This window comes from Monodelphis domestica, chromosome 1, assembly GCF_027887165.1.
Source record: "Monodelphis domestica isolate mMonDom1 chromosome 1, mMonDom1.pri, whole genome shotgun sequence".
Taxonomy (NCBI): domain Eukaryota; kingdom Metazoa; phylum Chordata; class Mammalia; order Didelphimorphia; family Didelphidae; genus Monodelphis; species Monodelphis domestica.
The window spans coordinates 161,139,699-161,151,712 of NC_077227.1; the positions used below are offsets into that span (position 1 = coordinate 161,139,699).

A 12,014-nucleotide genomic window follows, 5' to 3' on the forward strand; every position below is an offset into this window, starting at 1 on the left:
ACTGAAGGAAAAGTAAAGGCTCTAGGAAGAGAGGCCAATATGTATAGGATCTGGTGCCTCCATAATGCCCCCAACCCCAGCTTACTATAATAAAGTCTTCAAGGAATTTCCCCTTTGTGGGGAATGAGGACTGGGATTCTTTCTCTTCGTGTTTCATTCTCAGTGAGAGAGCTCATTCATTCCATGAATTGTTTGGTATATATTGTCATCTGTAGATCTGTTCTGATTTCTGTTTGCTATTGACTTGGTTAAAGGGATTTAATGTATATTCCTTTTTGGAAGGCATTTTGTTGAAAGGAAGTCAAGCCTTGGATATGGAGCATGAGGTACTCCTTCCCCATTAAGGGATAGAGTTTAAGAACTCAGTTTGATCTAAAAATTATTTCCCTTGAACTAATAATATTTGGGGAGTAGGCATAATTTTAGCCTCATAACCTCTTTCAGAGGACAACAGAGTGGCCCTACTCTGGCCACTAGCTCCTGCTTCCCTTTCTGGCAAGAATCAAAGTCTCCTTGGGAAAGGGTGAAACTAGGAGACTCTAGAGATATCTGCCCATACCTCTTTGTGAGCCATATCTAGACACCTAGCCTACCTAAGTAAAACACATTTTATTTAATTACACATTAGGTACATTTTTTTGGTATGTTATCTCTTTCATTAGAATGGGAATTCCTTGAGGTTATAGACCAGATCTTCTGTCTTGCTTTGTATTCCCAGCACTTAGCGGAGTTCCTAGCCCATTTTATTGTTGTTCAGTCGTTTTCAGTCATGTTCAACTCTTTATGACTCCATTTGGGGTTTTCTTGGCAAAGATACTAAAGCAGTTTGCCATTTCCTTCCCCAGCTCATTTGATAGATAAAGAATTGAGGCAATAGGATTCAATGACTTGCTCAAGGATACACAGTAAGTATCTGAGACTGGATTTGAACTCATGAAGGTATGTCTTTCTGATTTCAAGCTCAGAGGCTTAATAAGTACCTAACAAATGTTTGTGGACTCGTTGACTAATTCTACATATTTTACCTCTCTGGGCTTCAACTTCTTCCTTAGTTAAGAGAGGATTGGGCCAGATAATCTCTAAGGTTCTTTTCAGTTCTAATATCCTTTATCTTTCCATATTCCTTCACCTGTCCTCTCTGGTGGCAAGTTTACAAAATTGTGGCCAAAGAATAGAATAAAAATAACAGATTCGAACCTATAACATTGTCCAGCTTAGTGCTCAATCCCCAAAACCTGAGCCATCCTGCCTATGTAGTTCTCTAGGATCTTAGAAGGGTAGAATGGGAGTTGGATTTAAGAAGGACAAGATTCTTAGGGTATCTAGGTAGCTCTGTCAATAGAGAGCCAGGTCTGGAGACAGGAGGCCCTGGGTTCAAATCCAGCTTCAGCCACTTGCTAGCTGTGTAATTCTGGGCAAGTTACTTGACTCCAATTGTCTAGCCATTTCCAGTCTTCTGCCTTGGAACCAGTATTTAGTATTGATTCTAAGACAGAAGTTAAGGGTTAAAAAAAAATAGGATAAAATTCTCCCTGAAGTTGACATCTTTTTCCATGAAGATTAGCAAGTCGGGTTCAGAATGAAACTGAGTATTCTGTCTAGAAAAGTAGATTCTGAAGGATGAAAAATGAATAGAGAGATAGGCATTCAGAGCCCTCATGCAGAATGTGATTGGTCAACACACAGAATAGGCAACAGATGGTGAAACCAGAATGTGGAGCTTGCTGATTCTGTTTGGCTCTGGGTTGGCAAGGAGTAGCTACAGATGGTGAGATTGAGGCTGGATGTAGTACCATCCCTGTGATGGGCCTCACTCCAAAGTCTCATGCTGCAACAACTAGCATGGAGTGTGAGTCAGTTACAGTTGAGGGACATTCAGGTTTCATTGGCAAAGTCCCCAAACTGGGGCTTCTAAACAGAACCCACAGGTACCTGTGGCTCCTTGGGAGCTTTTAGAGAATGAAAGTGAGAAATGAAGCACTGGGCACCAGATGGAGGGGTTTGGAGAAGTTACCTATCTTCTGGTGGGCCAGGAAATGTAACAGCATCACACAAAGACAGATGGCATGAGGATCAACTAAACAATGTGGTCTCTGAGCAGAGCTCTCAATCTTTACTATGGTCGACTGTACCTTTTACTAGTGTTGTTTTCAAATATTCCTAACACCTTCAACATAAGGGTATGTCAAACTGTCAAATAATTATTTGACCTAATTTTATTTAGAAGTCATGTGTGGTTTTATATTTTATTTCCAAGCTGAGACCTAGATACAGATTTTTATAGTCTCTCTCAAATTCAACAAAACCTGAGTTTATGATAAACTGAATAGTTCTTGAATGCAAAAGATGTATAGGTTACAAAATTAGATTTTTGAAAACTTGAATTTTTAGAACTGCCCCTACCTCTAATGGCAGGGTTAAGATTGTAGTACAGTTTTCACAACATACTAACAAACACCTCAGCGTCCTGAAAAGAAATATTAAATATCCACTATGGGAAAAACCCAATTCTTTATTCATTTATCAAGTATGGATTATAGATTTTTTTTTAATGACCATTTTTTCCATATTACTTCCCATTTAAAATCGTTCAATGCCTTGTGTTGCCTACAAGATAAAGTGCAAACTTACCTTGGCATTCTAGGCCCTCTACAATTAGACTCCAATCATGTCTTCCTCTATTCCCTTATGTAAACCTTTAACTTTTGCCAGACTGATCTATAGATACTTTGGCCCTGGACACAACTTGAGCATTTGAAATTCTCTGTTGTTGCCCCTATACAGGAATGCCTTTTTCCTTCCTCTAAAATTATTTATGTCCCAGCTATCATTCAGTTTTTGAGTTTGTATTGTGCTTTATATCTTTTTCATTTCATTCAACAATTTTCAGTCAACACATTTGAGTTGTACTTTATACTTTTTTCAAAGCACTTTCACATATATCAGCTCATTTGTTCCTTGGTTCACTAATTTCTCTGGTGCCCCCAGTTTTACTGATTCTTTCCTCCACCCCTAAATTTAAATGCCTCCCAAAGGTTTGTCTTTAGCCTTTTGTTTTAATGCTCTCTTCCTTGACAATATTGTTATTATCATTGTTCAGTTATTTTTCAGTTGTGTCTGACTCTTTAGGACCTCTTTTGGGATTTTCTTGGAAGATACTAGAGTGGTTTATCTTCTTTCTCCAGCAATCTTATTTACTTCCACAATTTTATTTCTTGATGCATGTGACTCCTAAATATGCCTTTCTCCTTCTCCCCAACCCAAATTTCACTAAAAAATTCTACTCTCATGCTTTCAAAGTATATTCTCATCTAGATGATGTTGGTACCTCAAATACACCACATCCTAAACTAAACTTATCACTTTCCTTCAAAAATCTGCCCTTCTACCTCAATTCATTCTTTTAATGGGATTTCCATGCTCCTAGTGTTTTCTTTGACTTGCCCTTTCTGTCTCCTTCATCCAGTTTCATGACTGCTAAGTCCCTGAACCCAAATTACCTTGTACCTTCTTTTCTTTTTTTGCGAATAGTAGTTCCCAGTATAATATGTTTCCTAAGGGCATGGTTTATTTTTCATTATTTATTTTTGAATATCTAATGACAAGCAAACTAGCACATAGTAGATGCTAAAAAAAAAGTTTATTGAATTTTCCCATAACAATCAGTTTTCAAGCTCTGTTGATTCTATTCCACAATATATTTGGCATCTATCTGCAATTCACACTCTCATGGATACTTTTATTGTTATTGTTCAGCAGTGTTCAATTCTTAGTGATGTCATTTGCAATTTTCATAGCAAAGAAACTGGAATGGTTTGCCATTTCCTTCCCTAGCTCATTTGACAGATAAAGAAACTGAGATAAACAGGGTTATGACTTGCCCAGGATCACACAGCCAGTAAGTGTCTAAAGTCAGAATTGAACTCAAGAAGATGAGTCTTCCTGATTCCAGGAACCCTATCCATGGTGCCCCTAGATAGATGCCTCTCCTGGACACTACTCTAGTTCAGGATCCTTCTTACCTCTTACCTGAACTATTATGATAGGCTTATAACTCGTTTCCCAAACTGCCTCCAGTTTCTGCCCTCTTCAATTTCACACAGCTTCCAAAATAATTTTCCCAATACTTTGATCTGATCATATCAATCCCATGGTCAAAATTAGTGATCTTTTTCTGTTTATTGAATAATACAAGTTCTTAAACTTGGCATTTGAGACCTTTCCCAATATGGATTTACCTCTACTTTGTAGCAGTTTACTTTCCCTTATATACACTCTTTCAGTCAAACTGGGCTATTGTGTTACACCCTATTTTCATTTTGCTGTCTCTTGCCTTTGTTGCTTTGGGCATTGTCCATCTTTTGAATGGACTCACCCTCTGTGTATTATTTGTGCTTATTAAAACCCTTCTCATTCAAGTCTAAGTCCTTGTGTAGCATTACTCCAATGAAGCTGGCATTACTTAAAACATTTTTAGTATTAAAATAAAGTTCTCTTTCAGCTTTAACATTCTCATGGTCAGTGATTTAAGAAATTTCCTTCAGAACATGTATACATTATTTTGAATATCTTCTGTGCCAATAAATCTTTGTCCTTTGAGGCTGAACATGATTTTTTTTTGAAATAGTAAAAAGTTGAATTACCAAATTTAATGAGAAAGGTGGGTGACCAGATCAGGCAATATAAATTGTGCAAAAACCAAACAAAAAGCAAATATGTACCTAAAAAGTAATGGGAAATTTTCACGAATGGCTCATAAACTAGCTATATAGATTAAAGTTCTAAAAATATTTTCAGTAATCACAGAATCCCTGAAATCATAGCTCCTCAAGATAAATGCTTCCAAGTGCATTGTAAATTACAGGCATGGTTTATTTTTTTTGAAGTCTCATTTTATTGTCATGTTTTAGATAATTATGCTTCTTCCACTGGATCCTAAGCACCTTGAGCATGGGCAGGGGTGGTATCTTCAACATTTTGGGGTCTTCTCTTTTCCCATCTACCCACATTCCAGAGCATTTAGCATGATATTTTCAAAGTTTATTGAAGAAGTAATCAATATATTTTAATTGGTGGTAAACATTAGGAAATACACAACCCAAGTTCAGAAATGGACAAGACTTCAGAGATCTTCTAGTTTAATACATATTGAAATGTAAAGTCATCTTTGCAACATTCTCAAGTGGTTTACTTGAAAACCTCTCATGAGGCTTGAAAGCCTACTACTACCTGATGAGTCCTATGTTTCACCATGAAGTAACCAATTTAAAAGAATTTTTCCTTATATTGAACTTAAATCCACCTCTCTGCAACTTGTACCTATTGCTGCTCCTAGTTCTGTTGATGCCTAGTAGAACAAGTGAAATCTCTCTTCTACCTGATAGCCCTTCAAAAAAATATTTTTTGAGTATCATATATTCTGTAGTTTTCTTCTCCAAACTGTTCTAATTCCTTCAATCATTCTCACATTGCGTAGTCCTCAAGTGTCCTCAGCATGTTGATGGGCTCTACTTGGATGGATATTCTAGCTTATTATTTGGAGCTGGAAAGGTTCTCAGATATTAACTAGTTTAATCCTCTTATTTGATGGATGGGGAAACTGAGGCACAAAAAAGGAATGAATGACCTAAGAATAGCCCATAAATTTTAGACTCAGAATTTCAATGCACAACCTCTGTTTCCAAATTCTAGGTTTTTCCCATTACAATTATCACAGATCTATTCAGCTGAAGAAGACAGTGTTGTAAGGAGGGTAGCATGACTAAAATTTGCCAGAAGGCACCAAAATAGTATTGAAACATTTGTACTTTAGCAGCAACAAAACCACTGAATCTAGGATCTAATTTGTACAAAGGAAATGAAAAAAAAATGTGTGTGCTATGAGTCTAGGAGAACTACCTTTTCTCCCTCTTTTAACATTTAAAACCATCTTTACAGGTCAAAGAAATGGAGCCTGTAGGGTTGCACAAAGACAGACTTTGAGTCTGCATTTTATTGAGTCTATCTCAAGGAGTCTTTCCCTACTATCTTGGACCTCCAGGCCTACCCAGATATCCAGATGTTCTGATGATATTAATTACTAGGAAATGTTTCTACCCTGAACAGACCTAATCTTGAGACCAGATTTGATTTGGGCAACACCAAGGTTAATCCAAAATCACAACTTTCTCCCTCCCTACTCCATTTACCCTGACATCCTTTCCCTATTACTCAATAACCTAAATAAGTAGCTTAGCAACCTCACTTTATTCCTTTTGCTACCTGCTTTAAGATTATGCAAATATTTTTTCTTTTGTTCTATGATGTTGCTAGCCAGTTGGCAACTATCTATCAGCTTGAACTTAAAGAAGCCAGGGAGGTCAGTAATGGGAGAGGAGGAAGAAGAAGTTTCCAAGCATGGAGGACAGCCAGAGAAAATGCCTGGAATCTGAGCTAAGAGATGGAGTATTTTGTTTGTCAGTCAAAAGGCCAATGCCATTGGAGAGAGGAGTAAAGGAGTAGGGAAGTAAAGGTTAGCTTATGAAGAGAGCATTTTGTATATGATCTTGGAGGTAATAAGAAGCTATTGTTCCCCATGCTTGAAATGTTCTCCCACCTCCTCTACCGCTACTGACCTCCTTGACTTCCTTTAAGTCTCAATTAAAATGCCATCTTTTACTAGAAGCCTCCCCTTCATTCTCCTCCCTTCCCTCTGTTAATCATTTCCTATTTGTTCTTTATATACCTTGCTTTGAATATATTATTTGCATATTGTCTCTCCCAATAAGTTATAAATTCCTGGAGGGCAGGGGCTGTCTTTTGCTTCTTGTATTCCTAGTGCTTAGCACAGTGCCTGGCACATAGTGCTCATTTAACTGTCTGATAAACTGATTAAGAGGATATCAGTGTTCCTTAAACTGGGCTCTATGAACTTATTTTTAGGTTTGTGAATTACACAGATTGTCTCATTTCATCCTCATAGCATCTATGTGAAGTAGATATTTTTATTTACATTTAACAGATGGAAATTGAGATTGAGAGAGGTGAAGTGACTTGCCCAATGCCACACAGCTAGTGTTTGTGGCAGAATTAGAAATCAGAAGTCAGAAAACTGACTTCTAGTCTAGCACTCTATCCACTAATAATATCAATAGCTAACATGTATGTAAAGCTCACTTGATCCTCTAAACAATCCAGGCAGGGAGGTGCTATTATTATCCCATTTTTACATATGAGGAAACTGAGGCAAACAGGTGAAGTGACTTACCTAGGGTAGGCTGCCTACAAAGCTAGTATTAGAGGCTGAATTTAAACCCTGGTCTTCCTGACTCCAAGTCCAGTATTCAATCCGCTAGTTTTTGATAGTTGTATTATTCAATATATGTTTCCTTTGCAAACCTATGTTTATTTTATACATTTAAAGTCATTGTTCTGTGAATCGGTCCATAAGCTTCACCAGATTGCCAAAAGGGGTCCTCACATATACTCTGTCTGTCTCTCTCAAATGCAAAAGGGTTAAGAACTCCTGGGAAAGGTGAAGATGTAGCTTAGGGTTAGAGGAAACAGGACATCCGTTTTCTCCTCTGTCAAATGAGTTTTCTAAGGTCTCTTCCAGCTCTGGCATCCCCTGATACTGCAATCTCATCTTCAGGAGGCTCAGGCTCTAGGGAGCAAGAAGAAACAGAAGAATGTAAGGGGATTCGTGGAGTAAGGATGAGGGTAGTCACAGTCTTGCAACGAAGAGCAGCAAAGGACTAAGAATGTAAAGTGAGGAGGACACGAGAAATCTTGGAGAGCAAAGCTGAGGCATAGCTCCCTCGGGAGGAGCCCCGGCAGGGTAGTGCAGGCGCTTGGGGTGGGGCCCGGGCAGACCGGCTGCCAGACAGGTAAGGGTGAGCTTTAGAAAGGGAAGGGGAGAGACAAAGAGCGGGTCGTAGGCCATGCGGGAAAGAACAATGGCCACGCTTATTGGCTCCAGTTTGGGGCGGGGGGCGGGGGGCGAGGCGACGAGGTAAAGTGTTGTTTTATAGAGGGGAAAAGAGGAGAACAATGTCTCATTTTTAAGACGTGGAAAGGGTAACTCGCTATCCTGGGACCCTACACACCTAGAGCCTCAGGTGTGTCTACGGCGGCCGAAAAGCTCCAAACCCAAGTTCAACTACCTGATGGGTTTACCCTCTTACAAAGAGGTACCTCTCTCCCGCCTCGTATTGTCACCACCTATTCCCACCCCCTCCAATTTCACCTTCTCGCAAAGTCCTATTGGAGGAAGGTGGCTCCGCCTCTCCTCCTTTCCAATTGGCGGGAAGAGGTTCCGAGTCCCGCCTCCTCTTGCCTGATCGCCGATTGGTGTGAGAACCTGCCGTTCCAATTTCCCCACCTACTCCAGTCGTCTCCGCCCCTTCCCCGGCTGGGATCTCGCGGGAAGAGCGGCGGTCGTGGTGGTGGCGACGGCTGGCTTGTAGGGCTAGGTCTCTAGGCTGCGGGCGGAGCAGGGGAATTTCTGCTCAGCCGGGCGCTTCCTCCCGGAGAAGCCAGAGTAAGCTGCGGCAGCCACAGGCCTGGGCCGCCCCCTCCTCCGCCTAGCCGGGGCTCTTCACTGTTCTCTCTCGCTCTCCGGAGAGGCTCAGGTATAGGAGGAGCGGGGAAAGCCGGGGCCGGGGGCGGGCGGGGAAAGGAAGCCGCCGGGGTGAAGGACCGCACTGCCGCTGACAGCCCTCGAGCCAGCCGAGGCATCCGATGGCGAGTGTTAGCGCGGGCTTCGGGGACGTTGTAACGGGTCCCGGTCCCGGTCGGCGGTTTCTCAGGCTCCCGCCTTAGTCGTGGGGGAGGCGAGTACAGAGGGTGCCCGGGCTGTTTGGGGCTGACAGCCGGGGGTCAGTCGGAGGGGCGTGCGGCGCTCCAGGACTTGGGGGCATCCCGTTCGGCGTCTGGGACGGGTGCCGCCCCCAACCCAGGTGAAGGGGTACGCGGGGTCCGGTTCTCGAGGTTTCCTTTTCTCTGCGTCCCACGGGCTGGCGGGGATCCCTGCGGGCGACCCCAGGGATGATAGCACCTCGCCGGCGTGGATACCCGAGGGGCTGGAGTGGCGCCTTGGTCGGACTCCCGGGGCCAGGTGGCGGGGGCGTGAGGCGCTGCGTTTGAGCGCTCTGGCGGAGGCGCTCCGGGGCTAGCCTTTAAAATAAATGCCTGGAGGAAGGATTCGAAAGGGAAAGTCCGGGGTTGCTGGATGATGCTGTTGCTTCATGCTGCTTAAGAGACTTTAAAAGACTAAAAGCTAACAACCTCCCCTCAAAAAAAATTAAGAAAAAAAGAGGGAAAGCCTGTTTTGAGAACTTTTAAGGGTGACTAGAAAGCTACTATTTAAACATGATGATTTTCTTTCGAGGATTTTCTTGACTAATTTAGGTGAAAGGCACTCTGGAAATCTGTAGAGCTCTTTGTAGTGGCTATTCTGATTTATGTAGAACTAAATAAAAAGATTACCTGGTGTTTGTTTGCCTCTGTTTAAAGAAGAAATTGCACCGGAGGAAACCCCCCCTCCCCCCCCAGTGAAGTGTGGCGTGATAGAAAATAAATACTGCATATTCTATCTTTAATAGGGCAAACCTGAAGTTTGGGTAAATAGACAAATGTGAGACTTGCCAAGGATTGCCTGCTTTACATTTTTTTTCTTTTTAATGGCAGTTGCAAGTGTGACAATTCTGTGGCTCTGGAGTTTAAGAGAACTTGAAACATCATCCAGGATGATCATGAACTTTGGAAATTATTTGGTAAGATGAAAGAAAATACAGCAAATCTATTTTTTTTAATTGAGCAACAGCAAAAATCTTGCACTGATATTAATTCTTTTGAGTCTTCTATTCAGTTATCACTTGTTATAACCCAACATTGTATGAATGGTTTTTTATAACTAATATTCAATACTTTTGAGTCTTATATTCTGTTTTCTCTTATTATAACCCAGCAATGTCTGGAAGGTCTTTATAACTGTGAAATAGGTAGGCCATTTCTGCAAATACTGAGATAACCAAATGTGTAGTAAATTTCATCTTATAATCCAAACAGTGGGAGAGCCTAATCAGAATTTATTTTTTCATGAATCCTTTTATGAAAGTAGGAGAAAAATCCATTAAACAGGCTCCATTAAAGGAGTTGCTCAAAGAAGTAACTCATGCAACTTTAAGGTTATATTATTATAAACATAGATTTGACTCTTCTATATCTAGGGTACTTTATAACTAATTAAAACTTGTATTGAAGCCTGAAGGCCATTCGACTTGTGGAAGAAAGATTGGGCTATGTTCAGTGGAATTTCAGTGTTGGGTTTTTCCTTTTTTTTTTTTTTTTAAGAAAAAAATGGTTTAATTCTTAGAGAATTGATCATCATAGTGTTATACAGGTGGTAATTAAGTTCATGAGAACACTGCTCCCCAAACAGTTGAGAATAATCTGGAACTTATTATACTATCTTTTTTTGTTTAGATCCAGCATTTAAAATACTGGAAATCTACTAAGGCAGCAGTGCTCAAAATTTTTGGTCTGAAGACCTATTGACATTCTTAAATTTTTGAAGACCCCAAAGAGCTTTTGTTTTTGTGGGATATGCCTTATCAATATTTAACATTGTTAAAAATTAAAACATCTTAGTGTTATTATGAAGAGAGTTTTGACCTCAGGGACCCCCGAAAGGGCCCTTTGGACTATTCAACACTTTGAAAATGGTTGCTTAAAGGTATTCTACAAATAGTATGAATGATTTCCAGTCCATTATGTACATTTGTTGGAATTGGTATGTTTCCTATAGGAACAAAACGTATTAGTGCCTTTAAAAAAAAAGGCACATGACTGTTTAGAACTTGAATTTAACCTGAAAGTTTCTTATACAGAGTATATATTTCCCACTTAAGGGGGGAAAGGCAATATAAATTTAAATATTTAATTGTCAGTGCCCAATCAAGATTTCAAAATAAGTTTTTTATTTTAGAAATTTAAAGAGATGAGCAACATTTACAAGGCTTAGTCATATTCTGCTATTCCCATTTTATTTGTGTGAGGAAGAAAATGTTTAGGTTTAAAAGGTTTTCTTAATGGGGAAATTTCAGTTTCAATGTTAGAGAAGTAATATTTAAAATGTATACATGTGTGTTTGATTACATAAAGATAAATCTTAGGTCTTCCTTATTTTCTCGTATGTTTTAGTTATAAATAAATAATATTGGGTTTGAAATTAATCTTCCAAGAGATAATTAGAACTTGCAACTATTGTTTTACTAAACAAAGTTTTGTTGTTTTTGTTGTGTATGCAGTCTTTATGGATAGAAAGGTAAACAGATGGCAGAGGAATAGCAGTCACATCCTTTTCTTCAGATGAAATTGGTTTTGTGTAATTCAGTATGACTTAGTGAGAAGAGTTGTTCAACTTGTCTTCATGAAAGTCCTGAATTTGAACTTCACTCTGACATTAATTGACAGTTAATTGAGCATGGTTAAATTACTAGACTCTTTGTGAGTCTTATTTCTTTATTTTTAAAATGAGAATAAAACATATAGTACTTATTCCAATATGGTTGTTTTGAAAACCAAATAATTCTTTATGGTAAAGTACCTTTTCTATAAATGCCCGCTGCTGTTGTATCCCTTATAAGGTGCTTTCTTTCTATGGAAAGTGCAGAATTTTGAGTCTGAGGACCTGAGTCTAGGAAAAGTTCTCTTTGCCCCTTAGTTACCTGGGTAATCTTGGGTAAATCTCTTCAGCTCTTTGGACCTCATTGTCCTCATCTGTAAAGAGAGAGCATAAACTAGAGGACTTCTGAAATCTCATCCAGCTTTTAGATTTTGATCTTGTGAAAAATTAAGTGACTTGCTCATAATAGTACAAATACTAAATATTAGATTTGGGATTTGAACCTAAATCTTTTAGCTTCCAAGTTGTGTGATTCTCTACCTCTACCCTCTACCCTCCAATCAGTTATATCATCTAACTTTTAAAAAGTTCATGATAGTCTTGAGGGAAGGATGACGAGTTTGAATAG

General features: G+C 39.6%; 1 protein-coding gene and 1 long non-coding RNA gene across 5 annotated transcripts in view; one reads left to right on the forward strand and one right to left on the reverse strand.

Moving 5' to 3' along the window:
* Positions 1 to 5,018: 5,018 nt before the first annotated feature.
* On the reverse strand, positions 5,019 to 8,336 carry LOC130456100 (uncharacterized). The gene is made up of 2 exons (XR_008914434.1): positions 8,225 to 8,336; positions 5,019 to 7,642 (listed from the first exon to the last, which is right to left on the reverse strand). It is a non-coding gene; the product is annotated as an uncharacterized LOC130456100 (long non-coding RNA).
* Positions 8,337 to 8,392: 56 nt separating this feature from the next.
* The window catches only part of GLCE (glucuronic acid epimerase), a 168,105-nt gene continuing 164,483 nt past the window's right edge, over positions 8,393 to 12,014 (forward strand). For 2 of the 4 annotated variants that reach the window (XM_007479629.3, XM_007479628.3), the window contains exons 1-2: positions 8,393 to 8,609; positions 9,667 to 9,752. The gene's annotated coding sequence lies outside the window, so the exon portion shown is untranslated. Of the gene's footprint in view, positions 8,610 to 8,804; positions 8,945 to 9,666; positions 9,753 to 12,014 lie in introns of those variants that run through there. The other 2 variants (XM_007479630.3, XM_007479631.3) reach the window with 2 other exon arrangements.